At 43.4% G+C, this 21,861-nt stretch overlaps 2 long non-coding RNA genes across 3 annotated transcripts; one reads left to right on the forward strand and one right to left on the reverse strand.

The window, feature by feature from the left end:
- Window positions 1-843: 843 nt before the first annotated feature.
- LOC134481025 (uncharacterized) lies at window positions 844-8,848 on the reverse strand. Its single transcript, XR_010056181.1, has 3 exons — window positions 8,635-8,848; window positions 5,919-6,747; window positions 844-5,814 (listed from the first exon to the last, which is right to left on the reverse strand). It is a non-coding gene; the product is annotated as an uncharacterized LOC134481025 (long non-coding RNA).
- LOC134481026 (uncharacterized) lies at window positions 7,199-8,287 on the forward strand. 2 transcript variants are annotated; one of them, XR_010056183.1, is made up of 2 exons: window positions 7,199-7,348; window positions 8,124-8,287. It is a non-coding gene; the product is annotated as an uncharacterized LOC134481026 (long non-coding RNA). The 2 variants fall into 2 exon arrangements; XR_010056182.1 differs by having other exon boundaries at window positions 7,223-7,348; window positions 7,934-8,287.
- Window positions 8,849-21,861: the final 13,013 nt, after the last annotated feature.

The raw sequence follows: 21,861 nt of genomic DNA on the forward strand, positions 1-21,861 counted from the left end.
AAAGGCAGGTGCTACCACCACCCAGCAAAAATTCAGCTTCTCTGTATCCTTAAAACTCAAAAATACAAATAAATAAATGAAAATTATTGGGAAATTATATTGATCGAACCTAAAACATGACTTTGACTGCACTTCCATCTATCCTAAGGCTGATTGATTGTAGGAACAGGACCAGAACTACCAAGAAATATTGAACTATTTTCTGCAATAATATTAGTTATTAATACACTATTTGAGACAGGTTCTCCTATATAACCCAGGCTGCCCTAAAATTCTCCATGTTGTTCAGGTTGGCTTCAACTTCTGTCTCAACCTCCTGACTGCTAGAATTACAGATAACCCTATTTTTTTTTCTGTCGTGTGTGTGTGTGTGTGTGTGTGTGTGTGTGTGTGCGTGCATATGTGTGTGCATATGTGTCTGCGTGTGCATGTGTGTATTCACATGTGTGTAGAAGTGTGTGGAAGCCAAAGGTCAATGTTGAGTATCTTCTTCTATCATAATCACGTAAGACAAAGTTTCTCAGTGACCCTGGAACTCACCAGTCTGACTGGACTGGTTGCCAGTGAGCTCTGTGGATTCCCCTGTTCCCCTCACCCCCACCCTGAAACCCCAGCACTGGGTAACAGACGCATGCCCCTATGCATAGCTTTTATGTGGGTGCTGGGGATCCAAACTCAGGTCTTTGTGATTTCACCAAGCACTTTACCGGCTGAAGCTTCTCCCCCATCGCCATTCTTATTGTTGATAAATGAAGAGTAAGACTCAGCACTAATTAGCTGAATCACCAGGAACCAAGATTTCCATGGCAACAAAAACAAAATGAGAAATCTGTAAAATGTATCATAAATTTTAATTGGAAGTGTATCGTTATACCATTGTAAAGTGTTTTGCCAATGAAAACTATGAAGCATCCTGGGTATCACGATGCAGGCCTGTAATGCATCACTCTGGAGATACGGGTTTGTGAGTCCAGTTTCAGCCTGAGCTCCATAATAAGACCCAGTCTCAAAAATGAAGTTTGTGCCTCCTTTCACTGGACAGACTTTCAGGAAATTAATCCCTCCATCTCAGAAGCAATGAGCACACTTAACATCCATACAGTGATGTCTACAGCTCAGTCCGTCCCACTCCCATGTTCTTAGGTAAGAGGTTAACATCCAATCCTCCATTAGTGGTCCCTAAATCGTGTTGCCCACTGAAAGTGATCAGAATCCCCTGGAGAAGTAACTGCTTTAGATCTAGGTCAATAAAGCATAGAGCAAGCCTGGAAACTATTACTGGACCATCTCTCAAAGATCCCTGGAGCCATGTCAAAATTCAGACAAATGAAATTCACTTGGAGACGTTTAAACGGGTCATCTCTGAGACAATTGAATCATCACACAACACGATGACACGTCTCCATGGTCTATTCCAGTAAATAGATGGAACTAGAAAAAAAAATCAGACAGAGTGAGGTAGCCCAGCCCCAGAGAGAGCAACTGCAGCAACCAGAGAAATAAAAAGAGAACAGTGAGTGAATGGAGGGTGGTAGAGCAATAGAGAGGGGCATAGCGGAGTGCATGTGATCTGACCATGGCAAGGGGGAAACGGGTTCTAATTCAGGAGGGCGAGAGAGATAAACACAGAAGAAGGATGGAGGAGGGTAAAATTATACTAAGGATTACGACAAAGGCGTAAAGAACCAAGCTCTTAGCTAGTCACCTAAAGAAAACTAGAATACACATAAGTATGTGTATAAGTGTACATTTCTAATTTAAATGAAATTTTCTCATCTGGGCTGGCACTGCTCCCTCTAAGAGCCAAAGACTATCTAGCAAAGCCCAACCTCAAATATGAGGAACCATCTTCCATGGTGTTAGTCTAGACTGATCAAGAGACTCCCAAAACATTACATGCTATTTCTATTGCCCCTGGTTGCCCCAGAGTGGACAGAGTTAAGTCCCCATTGCTGAAGACACCATGTACTTCAGAAACAGGGCCAAAAAGCCCATGAGTGGGAACTGACTTGGAACCCTCCTCCCTGAGACTAGTTTTCATGGGACCAGAATGCACCATGCAAACTTCAAAAGGAGCCAAGAGTCCTACCAAGCTATTATAGCTATGAAACACAGCAATGATCTGCATGGCACAGTAACCCTAAGGGTGCAGCAGTGGCACATACACCTGATGATAACCAACAGCTCCCTATCTGAATTTAAGACCCGTTCTTCAAGAGGGAAATTATGCCCATTATTGGAAACCTCTCCAACTAACCAGAACCAAAGTCAAGGGTCTTGGAAGAGAATCTACAACTACTATTTCACTAAACCAGCATATTTCTAACAACAATTTATAAACATCTGCTCATTGACATGTCCACATTGTGGAGCCTTGTCTCAGTGGACTAAACAACACCCAAACCTAATGCTCAATGAACATGAGGGATAGAAGAGGGGGCAGAAAGACTGTGGGAGCCAGAGAATCAGGGAGTTTGCTATGAGATTGTGTCTTCTAGTAATGTCAGAAGCAACACATGTAAAGTCTCACCAACAGGATGATTCTAAACAAAGAGGGCATCAGATGTCTTGAAACTGGAGTTATAGATCGTTTTCAGTCATCACTCATATGAGTGCTAAGAATCAAACCAAGGACCTCTGGAAGAGCAGCCAGTGCTGTTAACCTCGGAGCCCTCTCTCCCGCCCTATGAGTTAGTCTTTGTATAAAAATTTAAGCTAATAAGAAAACGTGGTGCTACCAATGGACAGAAAATGTGGTGCTCGGTGGTAAAGTAAAGTCCTAGCATATAAGAGGCCCTGGGTTCAACAACAACACTGAAACAGAAGTTAATCAGTACTACTAATTAGTCCAAAGGAAAGACAAAGACCAAATTGTCTATCTAGGTCTTCTAAACTCGGTATTAAATGCCTTGGGCAACCTCAGCTGAGTCCGTTGATGAGTTGTAGAACAAGCAGGAAATGTGTATGCCTGCTAAGGAAACATCGAGGGATAGAAACAGGAGAGATAAAACCCTCCTGTGTAATCAAAAGGACGGTCGGAGGAATCCCCAACCTTACTGTCCTGCTTTGTGGGCCCAGCTGGTTGCATGCACGTACCGCCCAGGAGCTCTCTCAGATCTGCAGATGAAAGACAGACACACGCTAGCTCATTTTTAACCTGCCTTACCGGCTCAGTGGCTGGGCTCTTCCAAGCCTCCCTTGGCTAATGTGCCCTTCCCTTTACTCCTAGCTCAACAACTCTAAATCTGCCCTCAGCTTAGTCGCCCAGTTACCTTCTGCGAAGTCCACTGGTCTTGCTACCCAAGACACTTTTGGGTTGCCCTTCTGTGGGCTGCTTTTCTTTTCTGCCTATATTATGGAAGATCTCCCTGCAGCTCTGAGTCTGTTCCTTCTCTCCCCCAAGTATCTCGATTCTCTTCTTCCTGATCTCTCTCCTCTCTCCTAGCCTGTGAAAACCTGAAAGTCCCACCTCTTTCTTTCCACCTAGCCATTGGCAGATGGCATCTTTATTGATCAATCAAAATCCAATTGGAGACAAGGACCTTAGCATATGAACATGCAGATTCCTAATGAAACACACTATATCTGTGTATGAATATTAAATAAAATACTTTTAAAGAATGATCATGGAAAAGTATGAAAATTTTGCAGACTATACTTCAAAGTTTCATACTAAAACAATTAATCCGCAGACAAAAAAGCCCCAGGGTGCAAAGTAAGAGTGTAAAGAGATTGATTCAGGACAGGAGTTTGATGTACAAATTAATTCTATACATCCATATATGTCTGTTGTGTGAGAGGCCACATTGAATCTGTGTCTGTAGCCCCAACGTGAAAAAGGAAAGAGGAATGATCAAGAAGTTCTCAGTGCCTACATAGGAAAAGAAACAGATCACCAAGTACAGCGCCATTCCAATGATCAGGCCAGACTGGAACCTCTCTCTCCTCTGGGTCCTCATTAGAGACTTACTGCAAGGAACCATGGAAATTATCCACAAGCACTCAAAACAGACCCAGCAAGCCTCCATTTCTAACTTGCTTTTCAGCTGCTTACCCCAATGACCAGACTCTAAGAACCAAAAGACCCATTCCTTTAATGCCAAAAAGGGGTTGGCTGAATTCTACTGTATCTCAGTACTTGCACAGAATACCAAGCATGTTTTATAAATAAGGTGCTTCTGCACCCAGGGTGCTCAGAGTCTACTGGGGAATGTTGCTGTTCATAAAACTACACCCTTGTGTAAAAGGAAAACATGTCACAGGAGAACAACACGGATCTCTGCAAGTACAGCAAGGGGCAAAGTCAAATTCTCAGGACGAATTAAAGTGTTTTTCTGAGAAATGGCATCCGCGTATGCTAGGTTGTACTGGGGCCACAGAGTTAGTCTTCAATTCTTCCAGGGTACTTAGCACTGTAAAAAGTATTAAATACATATGCATAGTTGCCTATTGGCCAGAAAAATTAAGCCCAAACCAATAGTTTCCCATGGAGGTGACACCCTTGGGATACGGGAGCCTCTTGTTATTCTTCTATATTAATACCAAAGGTTAACCAAGAAGACAGTGGCAGGATGGATGTTGGTTCAGTAGTGTTCGTCTGTCCCTTGAAATGAATTGTGTCGTCTGTGCTGGCCTTGGGAAATAACAGGCTTCTATAAAATGAACCCCACGTGTAGATTACAGATAGATGCCAACTGATGTGGTTCAACATACAGTGTCTTCGCTTTACCACAGTGTGAAAATGATACATGTGCAGAAGAAATTAGGGTTCTAGTCTTGAATTAGACTCTTTCCCAAGACCAATAAGCAGTGCGTTACTCTTTAATGACGAAGCTCACAGTCGCCATGCCACCATATCAGTAGACAATTGACAGCGTGCTGTGTCACTGAAATATTAGATAGGTTAGTGGCATCAGAAACATTTCTGTTTACACTATCTTCAACGACAATAGATTTACCATGACACAAACTACAATGATAAGCCAAGGGGAATGTTTGATTTATAGGCATACATTTTGATAATGTAAGTACATGTCTCCCTATAGAAGAACACATGTATATATGCATATGTGTATATAGGCATAAGATATAATACACTCACATGCTGTTTATGTATGATGCCATTTTTAAAATACTGATAAAACTCTATACCCTCAATGCTTAAACAATGTTAAAATATAAGTGACAGAATCTATAACAGGGTGCTATCTCTCCAAAGCAAGCCCTGGGCCCTCTCAAATAGCTGGAGACACTGGGGTGTCCAGTGGACACTAAATTAGGCAAAGGAGAAAAGGGCGAGGTCGCTCAAGCACGGTTGCAAGCTAAGCCCAGTGGCGTGAATGTAAGGGGGATAAACCACCCTAAAGGCTCTAAGCTGAAACGAGCTCACAGTCCATCCCATCTGCAAGTACTGGATGAGCGTCTTGCACAACACCAAATGAGTTATTATTGCTATAAAAAGTTATTCTAAACTCACCGGCTTAATCCAACAGCAAAAACAGGAAAAATGCTACCAACGTCTTTTTTACAAAGTCATTGTTGCCCCAAAAATAAAACCAGATAAAACCAACACGTGTGTGTCCTTGCACAGCATGGCTCTCAGACCCCTGAGTAGGGCTAACAAGAGAACGGCGAGGTGACAGAAACAGAAGAATTGGGATCAGGTAGGCTGGGCTTTCAGATGAAGGTGCCGTGGTACAGGAGCTTGCTGTGTTTCTTTAGTGCAGTTGAGGTTATTCTATACAACTGATAACAGGCCAGTTCAGCTCATCTTGGTAAAAGAAGCCTCAGTAGGTAGCAGTGTTCTACAAATATCTGGGGAGGAGAAAGCTATGATGAACATTCTCTGCACGCAGCCATACTAACCAGAGGAAAGTTTTACTATGCTCAAGTCAACAACATACATCCATGTGGCTTACCTTGTGCTCTATTGCTGGGAAGAGACACCATCGCCACAGCAACTCTTATAAAGGACAACATTCCATTAAGACTGGCTTATAGTTTCAGAGGGTTAGTTCATTATCATCATGGTGGAAAGCACGGCAGTGTATAGGCAGACTTGGTGCTGGAGGGGCTGCGAGTTCTATGTCTTTATCTGCAGGCATGGAAAGGAGACTATGTCCCGCACTAGGCACAACTTGAACATATAAGACCTTAAAGCCTGCCCCCACAATGATATCCTTCCTTCAACAAGGCCACACCTACTCAATCAAGGCCACACCTCCTAATAGTGCCACTCCCTGTGGACAAGCATTCAACATGAATCTATGGGGACCACTCTTACTCAAACCACCATGCCATGCAATATTGGGAGCTATGCCCTTAAAACCCTCCATCATTGATGTTAATATTATAGTTAGAGTTAAGTATGACTGGGATCATTAAGAGGTCAGGACGATGGAAAATCCCCAGCCAGCTGCAGAAGGTTAATACAAATCTGGTAGTCAGGTTGCCTAATGATATGACAAACTTGTGACCTTTCTGACATCCTGTTGATGTCAGCCAATTGCCTGACCACAAGAGCACAGTGTCCTTGGCCTGCATAAATATTTCCTGCTTCCCCCCTCCCTCTGTTACCCCTGCTATGGTATAAATTCAGCCTTGGGAAAAAATAAAATTTGTTGCCTTGATCAGAATCCTGTTTTGGTATCTTTCTTCTAGCTTCTTGTCTTCTGTTCTCTCCTAGGTAGTCCCCAACCACCGCTGACTGCCCTGTGGGTCAGGACAATGCAAGACTTCACTTGCTCCCTACAAGCACAGCAACAAGAAAGAAAATTGGGGGCTGATGAAATGGTTCGACAAGAAAAGGTACTTCTTGCCAAATCTGGTGGACTGAGTTTGAACCTTGGAATATACAAAGTAGGAGAAAGTTGACTTCTTCAAGTTGTCCTCTGTCCTCCATATATAGAACAAACAGATGTAAAACATCTTTAAAGAAACTATAGACTTTCTCCCTGATATAGACACATGCGAAAATGTTGGATAAAATACTGCTTGCCCATGGGGGAGGTGTCCTTGTGGCCTAATCACTTCTTAAAGACCCAATTTCTTCACGCTGTCACAGTCATCAAGTTTCAACTCCGTCATTTTGGAGGGAGTGCATTGAAGCATCAGCATTCACTCTTCAAGAACCTCCCAACAACTATCGGTAAGCCTCAGGTGCAGAGAACTTGCCTGGAATGTGCCAGACTCAGGGTTCCGTCCCCAAGGATGCAGGAGTAATAGAAAGAGAAAAGCCTTCCAAAGCTGCAGGATGGCAGAGACCTTTGTGAGCAGATATGTGAGCTTCAAAACAGATGGAAAGGATCACATTGGATGAAAGATCCCATCCAAGGCTCAGTCTGAGCAGGTACCATTTACTAGGCTGTGGCTATAACAGAAATGGATAGATATCAATACAGATAGCCAGGGAGAAAGCATAAGGCTGGTGTGTAAAGCTCATGTCAGAGACCTGGGCTCCTTCTGTCTTGTTCCTCAGCTACGTGTGTCCTGAACGTCATAGTCACATACAGCAGTGCCCATACTCCAAGAAGCAGATAGACTAGGACAAAAAGGCAAGCTCTTTCTTCAGTAAGGTTGGTAGTACACAGCATGTGATGCTTCTCAGATTCCACTGGCCACGGTCTAATCACATGGTCACATCTCTTACTAGAGAGAGAAAAGGAGCCTATATTCTGGTGACCATGGACACGGCAGAAAGCTCCTTATCCATAGTCTGAAGGGAGATTCCGCTAGGGGATAGTCAACCTGAAGACCCCTGCACAATATCCCAGCTCATTCACACCCAGACCTTAGACACCAGCCCTTTTAAAGCCCGATGTATCTATCTCATGCTAGTATGTGGCAAAACTATATGTTCTTAAAAGTGCTTTGCCTGATGTGTCTATTTAGGAAATTAGAATCCATTATAATCACAAATCTTTATGATTTTCAGGATCAGCTTGGGGGTTAAGTTTGCATCAAGTACGTACAAATTGATCGTCTAGAGACCATGGCCTCTGGCAACGGTTGATGTAATAGTTAAATTCATGTGTCAGTTTGACCTGGACATAGCATACTCAGCGTTTAGTCAAATGTATTTAGGGACACTTCTCTGAGTGTGTTTGCCGTGTTTCAACTGCTAGGCTGGGTAATACACACGGCTCTCCCTATGAAGACTGGGCACAGTTTAAGAAGATACAGATCTGAAGATCATCACAAGAGTCTGTGTTTACAGAAGCAGAGAGAACTCCCCCCCCCCATTGTTGTAAAAATATAAAAAATAAAGACGCTGTCTTTTATCCTGCTAGATCTGGCACCACAGTGCCCCAAAATATCTGCTGGATATCTTAATTCTCAGTCAGCAAAGCCTCTCGCCCGCTCTGCTCCATCCCATATCACTCTGCCAAAGGCCTCTCTCTGAGCCTGGCAGCAATCTCTCTACCTATCTAGTGCCCAAGGCAGGTTTCCATGCCAGAAACACACATCCCAACTCCGTGGCGGCCCAGCCCAGCCACCCCACACTCCATTACACTTAAATGTACACATGAAAGAACACACAACACAATAATCTTTGGCTCAATTGATAAGATACAATTGCCCACCTAAACATACAGAGCCCAGTACCATCCATCCCTTAAGAACATTAATAACAACCTGTAAGTACACAGAGGGACTCTTAACGTCAGTTTCCATTTTCTCTCCGCCATGACTGCCCCCTCTCTCTCCTTCCTGTCTCTTCCTCTTTCCGGTTCCAGTCTCCTCCTCTTCCTTCAAACTTTTCTCCCGCCCACCCTTCCTTCTTGTCCAATGACAGGCCTCCTTCTATCTTGTACTTGCCTCACCTGTGACATCATCCCACACCCACCTGGTGGCCTTCAACCTAAGATGTGAGATTTTCCCTGTCTTGGCACTTGAACCGGAACTGGTTCTTCCTGGGTTGTGAGTCTCCTGCTCTTTGGATTAGAGTTGCCCCTCAGTCTGAGTTCAAGCTTTTGAACTCAGATTGGAACTCTGTAGCCCCTTCTCCCAGGCTTCATCCTGGTGACATTCCCCAGAGGTGTTAGGATCCACCATCTCCATTAACATGAAAACCAATTCCGTATGCTGAGCTGTATCAAATAAAATTCAAATTTCATGTGATAACTATCTTCTGTTCCTCTCTGGAGCCCAAATCTACTGTATGGGCTGAAGATGTACTTGCCTTGTGGTGTAGCAGGAGATTGCAAAGTCTGCAGAAATGTGAAACTATATTTAAGTGTTGTAATCTACATAGAAATCGATACTATTTTAAAAAAAAATACTGAAATACTATTTCAAAATGTTTCAACACAGAGTTTTTAAAAAGTTGTCCCAAGATACTGAGTGTGGTGGTACATAATTACACCTACCACTCTGGAATCAGAGGTAAGCAGATCTCTGTGAGTTCAAGCCAGCCTAGTCTACATAGAGAACTCCAGGATAGCCAGGGCTACATAGTGAGAGACCTTGTGCCAACTGATAAATCTTCCATCAAAAGACAGATAAGATACATATTTATTCTCTTTAAAATTACACCAAAAGGAAAATGTTGTCAATGAAAATTTAACAATAAGAAAAGAAGGTTAAAAACTTGGTAAGATTACTGAGTTTGTATTTGGAGATTGCCACTAGTGAATGCGGTTCATTGTCCTCCAAGGGTCCACTGTGGCTGAAAAATTAGTCCCCAAGGTGATGCTGTTGGGAGATGGCAGGAACTTTAAGAATGAAGCTAATTGGAGGATCCTCAGGTCATTAGCTGCATGCCATCAGTGGGACCCTAGACTGTCTCCCCCCTGCTGTGTGTGTCTCTCACACACACATCATCATATCATCATCATCACCACCACCATCATCACCATCATCACCATCATCATCCTATCATCATCATCTATGCAAAATGACAGCCACTGCTATACCCATCCAAACCAAGCCAGAGAGTCATAGCTTTGCTCTGTCAGCCTGAAAGATAATGTCACAGACTGGTCATACTCAAATTTGAGTCATGAACAATCCTGGCGGCCTGGTTTTCCACTTAACTTTTAATCACATAGATGCAAAATGGAAGCTTCCTGTAGAATTTCCAGGGATTTTTTTTTCTCTTCCCAAGCAAGTCAAAGGGAGAGTTTTGCTATTATTAGTGTTTTAAAAAAACACCCTTTGAATATATAAGGTGGAAAAGCCATGTGAGCCCTTGAAATGTCTCAATCTTTAGGACAATTGGACTCCTTCTGGGCACAAATTTTATTCCTTGAGAACTTCTTGAACGTCTGGGCTCTGGTCTTACCACAGTTTTTCCAAACTCCCCATGACACACACACACAGAGACAGACAGACAGACAGACAGACAGACAGACACACACACACACACACACACACACACACACACACACACACACACACAGCCCCAAGAACTTTCTTTTTGGGCAGCATTACCAACGTCCTCTGCAGAACGCAAAGGAGCCCACTCACGCCCAGCTCACACCAGCTCATTTGAGGTAGCCATGGCTTTTCTCTGTTCTTGTGGTCCGTTACTCTACTATCCAGGACACTTGGCTGTCAATGTAGAGACATCGGCTGGTCGGCTTTTGAGGTCTCACTGTGCAGCATTGGCCCAGAAGTCACTATGCAGATGAGGCCTAAAAGTCACTATGAAGATGAGGCTGGCCTTGATCTCAGAGACCCTCCTTCCTCTATCTCCCAAGTGCTAGAATTAGAGGTGTGTGCCACCATACCCAGCTCTTTAAGACTTTTTAAATTTTTATTTATTTTTATTTTATGTGAATTGCTGTTTACCCACATGTCAGTATGGTATGGTACGTCTGTGTGCAGGTGTCAGATCCCCTGGAACTGGAGTTACAGATAGTCATAAGCTGCCATATGGGTGCTGGGAATTGAACTCAGGTCCTCTGGAAGAACGGCCAGTGTTCTTAGCCACCGAACCACCACTCCAGCCCTTGTAAGTCATTCTTATGCAGCCTCTTTGACTGCGCTAAGCCTGGGGCCACCCTCGTTCACACTTCATGGACATGTCCATTTGGCCCCACTGCATCCCTGTTCCACAGGCAGCTGAAACCAAATACAGAATTGCCTCAATTGTTCACTGTCTCCAGCCCACATTCCTTATCCACACTGCTGTAAAATACACCCAGACTCACCGCCACCATTTCACTGAACGCTGTGATTTCCTGACAGACAGAAACAAACAAAACAAGACAAACAAAAAACTTGGTTTTCCCATCTAGCTTCTCCCTTCCTCCTGCCGGCAGCCGGAAAGACAGCTTCAAGATTTGAATGACATCATACCACACCCCTTCTCAGACTTTCCGACGGAGTTCCATCGCTTACTACAGAGACCTAATTTTCTAATCACATTTCCAAGGCCCTTCTCCTCCTGAGAAAGAGACCACTGCAAGGGGACAAAGAGTAAATAAGGCCCCTAACCTTAATGGCTACTCAGTAAAAGGATGGTGTATGCTTCCTTTCCTCTGTCCTCAGAGTCCCTCAGTAGCTTTGCCATACAAGACGAAATAGGCCACAAAGCCCAAGTGTTTAAGCGTGGGACACCCTTGTGGCTAAAACGGCTAATACAGATGAGGCTCAAGAGGACCACACAAATGACTGATGACCCTCAAATCAAACAAGTAAACAAAGGCGAGATAGGAACGCTTAAGAAGGTAAAACCCCGGGCTGGAGAGATGGCTCAGCGGTTAAGAGCACCTGACTGCTCTTCCAGAGGTCCTGAGTTCAATTCCCAGCAACCACATGGTGGCTCACAACCATCTGTAAAGAGATCCGATGCCCTCTTCTGGTGTATCTGAAGATAGCTACAGTGTACTTATATATAATAAATGAATAAATAAATCTTTAAAAAAAAAGAAGAAGAAGAAGGTAAAACCCTCATTGCATTAAATGCCTTCATTAAGCTCCCAAATCAACACAGATATCCACTGTCTGCCACAGTCCCTCCATAAGGAATACCTCTCCCTAGGAGTTACCAGGCCGAGTTACCAGGACCATCGTGGGAAGATCTAAAGAAGCCCTAAGACGAGGGTTGGGGATTTAGCTCAGTGGTAGAGCGCTTGCCTGGTTTGGTCCCCAGCTCCGGGGGAAAAAAAAAATAAGCCCTAAGACTTCATCTGCTGCTGCTTACCATAAGTCACTAATTTTGGAGGCAGTGCACTGTCAGCTAACCGCTAGGCCTGCAATGAATGGTGCCTCCAGCCCTTGGCCTATAATTAACAGTTGCTAAGGTTACTTTGCTTTTTCTGAAATTAACTTTTCTCTTGATCCTACAGATATCTGAATGACCAATAAAATGAGATAAGCGCTTACCTAGGAAGCGCAAGGCCCTGGGTTCGGTCCCCAGCTCCGAAAAAAAAGAACCAAAAAGAAAAAGAAAATGAGATAAAAACCTTATCCCGGTTTTCACCTTGAGCCTCTCCTCTTTGCTGTCTCCCCAGCCCTGCATGGGAGTCATATTTTAAAATGCTTTTGCCAAAACTAACATGGGGTAAAGTGGCCTGCTGTGGGTGACAAGCAGGTTGGGTTTCTTGTACCTTGCCTTTGAACCCTCTTTATAGCTCAAGCACCCCAAGTCTAGTCTTTCGATAAGGCCAGGCCACACCATAGGCCAGATGCCTGACAGATGTGTGATTAACTCAGCTGTTTCTGAGTTACTAGGAGTTACTATGGCTGGTTAAGTAAACCACCATTAGCCTACAAACTTCAAAGTCAGAATGCTTGAAGACACAAGGAAAACACATATTTTGCAACAGTGGCTATGTTCAGTAAAAAATTACCCACCCTTAGCACACCCTAGAGAAATATTGAACTCTGCTGCAGCCTTGATCATTGCTTTGATCAACACCGGATCCCTTCCCCTCACAGGCTGAGGTTCAGCAAGATGCCTACCCTGTCTCACTCAGGCCCTTCCATCTGCTGTCCCCAGGCCCTACGATCCCACCACCGTCTCCGTTTGTCCCCTGCTGATCCCCCCTTTCTATGATGACCTTCGCAGCCTTTTTCCTTTTTTTCCCCAGATCTTTTTTTATAAAATTATATTTTATATTATTTTAACTGAAAATAGATATGGGGGGCTGGGGATTTAGCTCAGTGGTAGAGCGCTTACCTAGGAAGCGCAAGGCCCTGGGTTTGGTCCCCAGCTCCGAAAAAAAGAACCAAAAAAAAAAAAAATAGATATGGGGAGTATGGTGGCACACACTTGTAGGGAGGCAGAGGCAAGAAGATCTCTGAGTTCAAGGCTAGCCTGGTCTACAGAGTAAGTTCCAGGACAAACAGGGCTACACAGAGAAATTACGTCTCAGGGGTAGGGTTCGGGGTATGGGAGAGAGAGAGAGAGAGAGAGAGAGAGAGAGAGAGAGAGAGAGAGAGAAAGCAAGCAAACAGGATTGTGTTTCTTATTAGAAAACAAACAGGATTCTAAGAAATAATAAAATAAAACTAATAATAATATAAAATTACATTAAAATTAAGTAATAAAAAATAAGATAAAACAAAAAAATAATACATTGGAATAGGACAAAACAAACAGAAGGAAAAAGGCCCAAGAAAAGGCACAAAAAACAGATATAGAGTGACAGACTCACCATGCACCCATTCCCACACTCAGGAATCTCATAAAAACTAGAGCCATATTATGTGTGCAATGGACCTACAGGTAAAAAACAAGACAAGAGTGTGCATATAAATTTATATATATATATATATATGTGTGTGTGTGTGTGTGTGTGTCTGTGTGTGTGTGTTTGTAAATATAATACAAAATTATATAATATTTTAAAAATTATAAAACATTATTTATACATTATAATATATAATATGCTTAGAATATATTATATATAAATATTATATATAAAGTCTATATTAAGAATATATTATATACTGTTATTTATGTTATATATAAAATATATTTTAAAAATAAGATAAAAATAAAAATAAAAGATCCCATCTGGTGCAAACCCACACAGGCCCTGTGCAAGCCACCCCAAGCTCTGTGAGTTCATATGTGCAACAGAGCTGTTATTTCTAGAAGACCTTTCTTCCTTGGTGTCCTCCCTCACCTCTGGTTCGTACGTGCTGCCTTCTCTTCAGCAGAATTCCCAAAGCCCTGAGGAGAGGAACTTGATGAACACAACTCATTGTGGCTGAGGGTCCCAAAGCCCTTCACACTACATAATGTCTGGCTGTGGGTCTCTGTGGGTCTCCCCATTGCTGCAGGAGGAAGCTTCTCTGATGATGGCTGAGCAAGGCACTGATCTATGAGTATAGCAAATGTCACTAAGAGTCTGTCTTTCTTTATTATTATTGTTATTATTATTATTTATTATTATTAACGGTAGTATTTTATTTTACCCTACGTCCCTGGGCTGTCTAGTCTCTAATTCTTGGTCTCCCACACCACACAGTGTCAGGTCTGGGCTCCATCTCATGGAGTGGACCATAAGTCAGATCAGCTCTGTGCCACCATTGTCCTAGCATATCCTACAGGCAGGACACCACTGTAGATCAGAAGGTTTCTCTTCTGGTAGCATTTAGACCACTTTTCTATACCAAAGACACTAGAACATAGGGATGAAGGCTCTAGGTAGGCACCAGCCCAACTTCTCCATGTTCAGTGTATACATGGTGTCTTCAGCAAAAGACTCCTGCTGTCAGTTTTCGAGAACAACCTAGAGTCATGGCATCAGACTGGATTCTTTGGGGTTTCCATAGGACCCCTCTGGCCAACAACTCAACTTGACATAACACAATCCCAAGCTTCGCTGGTGACAAGATGCCCCGGCCTGCGGGGGTTCAGAGGAGACCTGGGAGGCACAAAGAAGGAGAGCAAGTCTAGGTTCTGATCAAGCTCTCAAATTTAATTAAAAACAGAGGCTTATAAAGACAAGCAGGCAGGAAGGTCACCCAGGACTCAGGACCAATCCATCACTGTCACCACCCTCCCTATATATCCCTAAACTGTAAATTGCAGGTATAGACTGATAAGAACAGACAGCTGGAGACAGAAGCTGGAAAAGTGATAAGAACGGACAACTGGCTAGGTGTCCCGGAGGGTGTAAGTGGGCTTGACATTCCTGAAACATTCCTGTGACAGAGGTTGTGTAAGCAGACCTGGATCCCTGCAACAAGAGATTTGAGAACTTTATTTAGATTGTACATATGTGCATATATATTCCATATATGTGTATATTGTTTTTCTATTGATGGACATCTAGGATGTTTCCAGATTCTGACCATGATGACTATGTAAAGTGTCTCTGTAGTAGAATGAAGCATCCTTTGGGTATATGCCTGCGAGTGGTATAGCTGGATCCTGAAGTAGATCAATCCCCATATTTCTAATGAATCACCACACTGATTTCCATAGTGACTATAAATGTTCTTCTCCTAGTGATGGAGGAACGCTCCACCTACTGCACATCCTCTCCAGCAGGAGCTGTTACCTGTTTTATTGATCTTGGTCAGTCTGACTGGTATTAGATAAAATCTCAAAGTAGTTTTGATATGTATCTTCCGGGTGACTAAGGATATTGAACATCCCTTACATTTATTTGTGTATACAGAAGTTTTGTCTGCATGTACATCTACAGACCAGAAAAGGCTATCAGGTCCCATGGGACTATAGTTATAGACAGTTCTGAGTTGCCATGTGGATCCTGGAGATTGAACTCAGGACCTCTGGAAGAACAGCCAGTGCTCTGACTGCTGAGTCATCCCTCCATCCCTGTTGCACATTTCTTGTTTCTCCTCCACTTGAGTTCCTTCTTTGGAGAATTCTCTGTTTCAACCTGTAGCCCATTTTTAAAATTGGGTTGTTTGTTGTCTTGATATCAAGTTTTCTATGTAGCTGATAAAAATCTTTTCCAATCTGTGGGCCAAATTGTCGTGCAGAAGCTTCTCGGTTTGTGATGCCCCATTTATTAACTGCTGTTCTTAGTCCCTACGCTATCAGTCTTTTGTCCAGAGAATTATTCTCTGCCAATGAATTCAAGGCTGTTCCTCACTTTCTCTTCTATAGGGTTCAGTGTATATCTGGTTTTATTTTAATGTCTTTGATCCATTTGGAGATGAGTTTTGCGCAGGGTGGTAAGTGTAGATCTATTTGGATTCTTCTGCATGCAGCTGTTCAACGGCGCCATTTGTTGAAGATGCTGTCTTTTTCCCATGTGTATTTCTAGTTTTTTTTAATCAAAAAATAGGTGTCTGTTTATGTGTGAATTTATGACTGGTCCTTCAATTTGATTCCATCCATCTATGTGTCTGATATTGTGTCAATAACGCTACTTTTATTACCACAGTTCTGGAGTACTTTGAGATTGCAGATGGTGATGCATCCAGCAGTGACTTGGCTTGATTATTCAGGATTGTTTTAGCTATCCTGGGTTTCTGTTTCCATATGAAGCTGAAATTTTCCCTTTCAATTTCTGGAAAGAACTGTGTTGGAATTTTGGTGGGGATCGCATTGATTTGTAGATAGTTTTAGATAGGATGGCTCTTTTTACGGTATTAATTCTATTGATTCATGAGCATCTTTCTGACATTTTTCAAACATTGCAACCCCTTTTCCTCTCAAGGTCTGTCCTACCCTGCCCCCTCTTCAGACCTCAGGCCTCCCCTTGACTTTGTTTTCCCTCCCCTTGTCTTCCTTGTTATTTCACTGGTGTTTCTGTCTCTGGTGTATGCTTGCGTGTGTGTGTGTGTGTGTGTGTGTGTGTGTGTGTGTGTGTGCGTGCGTGCGTGCACATGTTTCCACAAATTACTCTTGTACACATAGAAATAGATTGCAATTTGGTTTTATTTTATTATTACTCCTTAGATGGCTGTGTGGATCCAAATGGGAATGGAGGTGGGGAAAAACTGGGAGGTGTAGGGGCAGAGAAAACTATAATCAGAATATAACATGACAGCACCTACACTGCCACGGTACCAAGAACCAGGCGTAGGCCTGGGGGATTTAACAGAAAACACAGACCCGAGTCAATTGTGCTAAGAGAATGCCAAAGCGTTACTGAGGTTCACACAATATACACAGTCCTAGCCCTTGGTGGAAAAACCCTGGAAGCACAGTGGAAAAACTAGTTTACATTCTAAGGATAAAAATAGGAACACAGAAATGATTTCATTCTCAGAATAAAGCCTTGGGCAACAAGTGGCAGAGCAATTCATCCCATAGGGGTGGGGTCTGGACCCAACAATTCCTCTTTTTTGTTTATAAATTAGCATCTGTCTTAGGTGACTCATGGACATCAGTATCTGCTTTACCCATCACTGGGCAGCCCACCCAGGCCTCAAGGACCCCCTGTCTTAGGTTGACAGACACACCCATGGTCTTACCCATCCTTGGCTGCCTAATTTTTATGCATCAATCATATCTGAGCAGATGGGTTGATTTCCACCAAAAATAACATTATCTGTCAACTGACCCCTTGGCTCTGGGCTTGTTTTCTGCCCAAGCGACAAAGCAAAAACACAAAGACAAGGGCAGCTCCAAGAGCAATAATGCCCAAGGAGAAGGTGCCAATAACAGCATTGATGCCAAAGTCTCTCTTATGACAGTCAGGATCAGTTGATTTTCTCTTGAATGATTAACAGGCAATGGAACTATGCCTAGGACCCACACAACCTGGGCAGAGTCCTCTGGTCCCCAGCAGCTTCACATATCCCTGTGAAGAATAGTCAAGACTATCTCCAGCATTAGTACCATTCCAAACCACAAAGAAAAATGGAGGACTTACATAGGTGAAGGAAGAGATATTAAAATTTTTACTAAACCTACTATTTTCAAATTTAAGGGAACCTTCAAAGGTGATAGATGTATTCCAAGAGGCAGTGGAATTAAAAGCTACCCCCGTCTTAACTGTCAGTGCCCCATGCCTGCACCAACACGGTACCGAGAATCGGGCTAAAGCCTGTGGGATTAAAGAAACACACACACACAGGTTATTTGTGTCAAGCCAGGAGAGAAAGAGAGAGACTCCTGTAGCTTTATTCACCATTTATATACCCAAGTCTCCAGGTAGAAAATATCTGGGAAGCACAGTGGGAAACCCTGGCTCGTGACTACCTGGCTCGTGACTTCGGTAACAAAAGACCGACTATGAGACCTAAATTAATTAGGGAGAAATCCGAGAAGACCAGCCTAAATCTCAAGGACAAAGGCTGAGAAAGCAAAAGGCAGGAGCGAATTGACCACAGCCCAGGTGTGGCCCAGGTGTGGCCCAGGTGTGTCGGTTCCACATGCATCAGCTGGGCTCAGCAGGGGTCAAACCTAGGAGGCTCTTACAAGTCCCTCTATTTTTTTTTTCGTGTCAAGGTCTCCTTTATTGGGGTGAGCGTTACAGCTTTTAAGGCTTTCAGGTAGGGGGAGTGACCTTTGTGAAACACAAAGGAAGGAGGGACGAGGGTACTCTGATAGCAGGAGGTGAAGAGGTCATTCGGTGGAGACACCGGGTGTTTGCTCAGGAGATACTTGGTATTTGGTCTGGCTGAAAGCATTCCATGATCACCAACACTTAACATCAGAGGAACAGCATCCTCTATATTGGTAGGGTGGTAACCACAACTCCCATGTCATGTAAGATGTCCCTCCCCACATCCCACAGCAGCATCTATCCAAGCTGTCTGGGCACACTACTCCAGACATTCTCCTCTCCATATGAGACAATCTCCCCTAGACAGCACTTCCCTATATAATTGTTGCCAATCTCCAGGAGTCAAATTGGACATAACATAAGATTCAAAAGTAAAGGGAGCAATGGGACCATAAGCAGAGACTGCTTCTTTCAGGCTTTTCAACTCCTTAAAACTCAGAGGAACATGTTGTCTAATAAATTGACCTGCATCGTTGGGGTCCTCAACAACAGGATACACCGCTCCCTATCCAGGGGGAAGCTCAGGAAAAATTACCCCTCTTCTTGAAGCCTTCTCTCCATAACACCAAGGAAGGATAGGGTTCATAGGCAGGAGGAGCAGTAGTTCTCTCTTCTTTAAAGAAGGGATTTTTACTAGGAGGACAAGATTCTGATTTTTTAGCAACCCTGAACTTATTAATCTTCCTTTTAAGCTCCTCTATTTCTTTATCTAATCTCTCTTCTTCATCCTCCTCTGAGCTTGAATCCTGAGCTGAATCATAGGTTTGTAAAGACGTAAGAGAGGCATCATCCTGTGCTGCTCCGAATGTTCTTTCTATCTCTGACATTGCATTAGTACTCAAGACAGCATCCTTGACCAATCTCCACATAGAGAACATGGGGACAGGAATGCTCTCAGGGCCATCTCTCTGCAGTGTTTTTTGCAAATCTGTCTTAACATGTATCCAGTCGGGAATATTAAGTCCTCCTGAATGAACAAACCAGGGGCTAGTCTTTTCTAAAGTTTTAATAAATTCTTTAGCTGTTCTTACCTTTATCCCTGTTCCCTGCTGTTTAAGCAGAGCTACCATCTGATCTGTTAGCGGTAACGTGGAACTTGAGGTTTCCATGATGCGATCCTTTTACTTACTGCAAACTAAACCTACTTTTGGTTCGTTGCTGCGCAGCTTGCCCAATACGTTCCTTTCACTTTGCCGGCTGGTTTCTTGGAATGATCCTGTCAGGGGCTCCTCACTTTCCCTATCTCAGTGGAACCTCCTGGCCATCAAGGTACCAAGAACCGGGCGTAGGTCTGGGGGATTTAACAGAAGACACAGACTCAGGTCATTCGTGTTAAGAGAATGCAAAAGCTTTACTAAGGTTCACACAATATATACAGTCTTAGCCCTTGGTGGAAAAACTCCAGAAGCACAGTAGAAAAACAAGTTTACATTCTAAGGATAAAAATAGAAACACAGAAATGATTACATTCTCAGGATAAAAACAGGACAGCCTTGGACAACAAGCTAGAGGAGCAATTCATCCCATGTAGGTGGGGACTGGGCCCAACAATTAAAAGGAAAATTATACAGATTTAAGGTTTAAAAATATGAAGTTAAAAGAGTATGTTTCAAAATTCACAACCTCGGGACTAAACACTGTGAAAAGCAAGTCCAGGCAGCCCCGCCCTGCCGCTAGAACTAACAGACCATAAAAGGAAAGGAATGCAGAACAGACCAGGAGTACCAGATCTGACTCACAGTCCACCTGGCAGGAAGAGATAAGCCCCCAGCCCCCGACATCCAGGACGCCCCAAACCTGCCAATGTGTGTAGCTATACCTTATTACCTCATCATGTGAAATAGCCAATCATATGTGAACATGTCTATGTGCCTCGTTTGAATCCACCAATCCCCGTAACTATGCATCTGCTTCTGTATGCCCGCTTCTGCTTCCCCAATCCCTATAAAAGCCCCATGCTGGAGCTGCTGGGCGCGCAAGTCCTCCGAAGAGACTGTGTGCCCGCAGGTACCTGTGTTTTCCAATAAACCCTCTTGCTGATTGCATCTGAGTGGACTCGGCTCAGTCATTGGGTGCTTGGGACTCCTCCTGAGGGAAAGGTCCTCTCTGGGGGTCTTTCACAATAATATATGGAAAAGAAATCTATTTCCATAAAAGAGAAAATGATGAAATAAATAAATAAAACAAGTAGATTGCAGTAGGTATTTGCCACGCAGTTATTGTTTTTTGTTTTTTGCTTTGGTTTTTGTTTTGTTTTGTTTTTTTTAATTCTTCTGCCAGAAGCACCTGACCCTCAATAATACCAGGTAAATATAGGAGCAAAAACACACAGGAAAATGAACATGACAGTCTGTAGTGATGGCTCAGTAGATAAAGTGCTTGTCGTGAAGGCAGGAAGATCTGAGTGCTGATTTTTAGCACCCACATAAAGCCCAGCTCAGTACGGCAGACTGCCTGCAACCACAGAAAAGGACAGAATTCCGAGGAACACAAGGTTGTGAGACTAGCTGATTCGCTGAGCTTGAGGTTCAGGTGAGACCCCTGTCTTAATATATAAGGTAGAAGAGGACATTGACCTCTAGACTTCACAATCTTGTCCACACATGCCTGCGCATACATGTGCACCCACACATGTGAGCATGCAAACAGGCATATATGATAAATGTCTAGCTCTATTCTATTTTTAGAGTAGGGTGGTGTCTGACCTCACCACAGGTAACTGATCCTGTCTTCGTAAGCTCTGCTAAGTGCCTGAGCACCTACTGCTGCATCTCTGAGAATTTACTTGTGCCAAATTCCTTTTTTTTTTTTTTTTGGTTCTTTTTTTTTTTGGAGCTGGGGACCGAACCCAGGGCCTTGCGCTTCCTAGGTAAGCGCTCTACCACTGAGCTAAATCCCCAGCCCCACCAAATTCCTTTCTGATAAGATGATAGAAACCAGAGTGAGGCAGAGCCGAGCCTCCTTCTGGAAACCAAAGCCATCTCACAGGTGAGTTCCTTCCACCTGAGTCATGTGGCCTCCTAACCTTCTAAATGTAATTGGAACAAGCAGTTACCTGAAACTCTAGCTCCTTTGCGGGACGGTTGATTTAGAAGAAATCAACCATACAGATTGCTATCACCACTGTGGAACACAAGGGGGCAGCAGTTTCTGCTCTTACTTCAGGAACAACCATAATTAGACGTTCAGTGGAAGGTATAAATCACAGTGTACTTCAGTGAAAATAGGAACTATAGCTGCAAGCAACAACATGAGAGACCCTCACAATATGCTGCCAGACACAAAATTTATACGTAGATGTATACAAACATATAACGTTTCTGTGTATGTGCTGTTCAGAAATAGGCCAAATTGAAGTGTCTTGTTTAGGATATATTCATGTATGGCATAACTATGAAGAATAGCAAGGAATGGCCGTCTCCACCATAAGCTTGCCACAGTGGATGTAGGTACCCAGGGTTGGGAGGGTCTA

The sequence above is a fragment of the Rattus norvegicus genome, chromosome 11, assembly GCF_036323735.1.
Source record: "Rattus norvegicus strain BN/NHsdMcwi chromosome 11, GRCr8, whole genome shotgun sequence".
In the NCBI taxonomy this organism is placed as follows: Eukaryota; Metazoa; Chordata; class Mammalia; order Rodentia; family Muridae; genus Rattus; species Rattus norvegicus.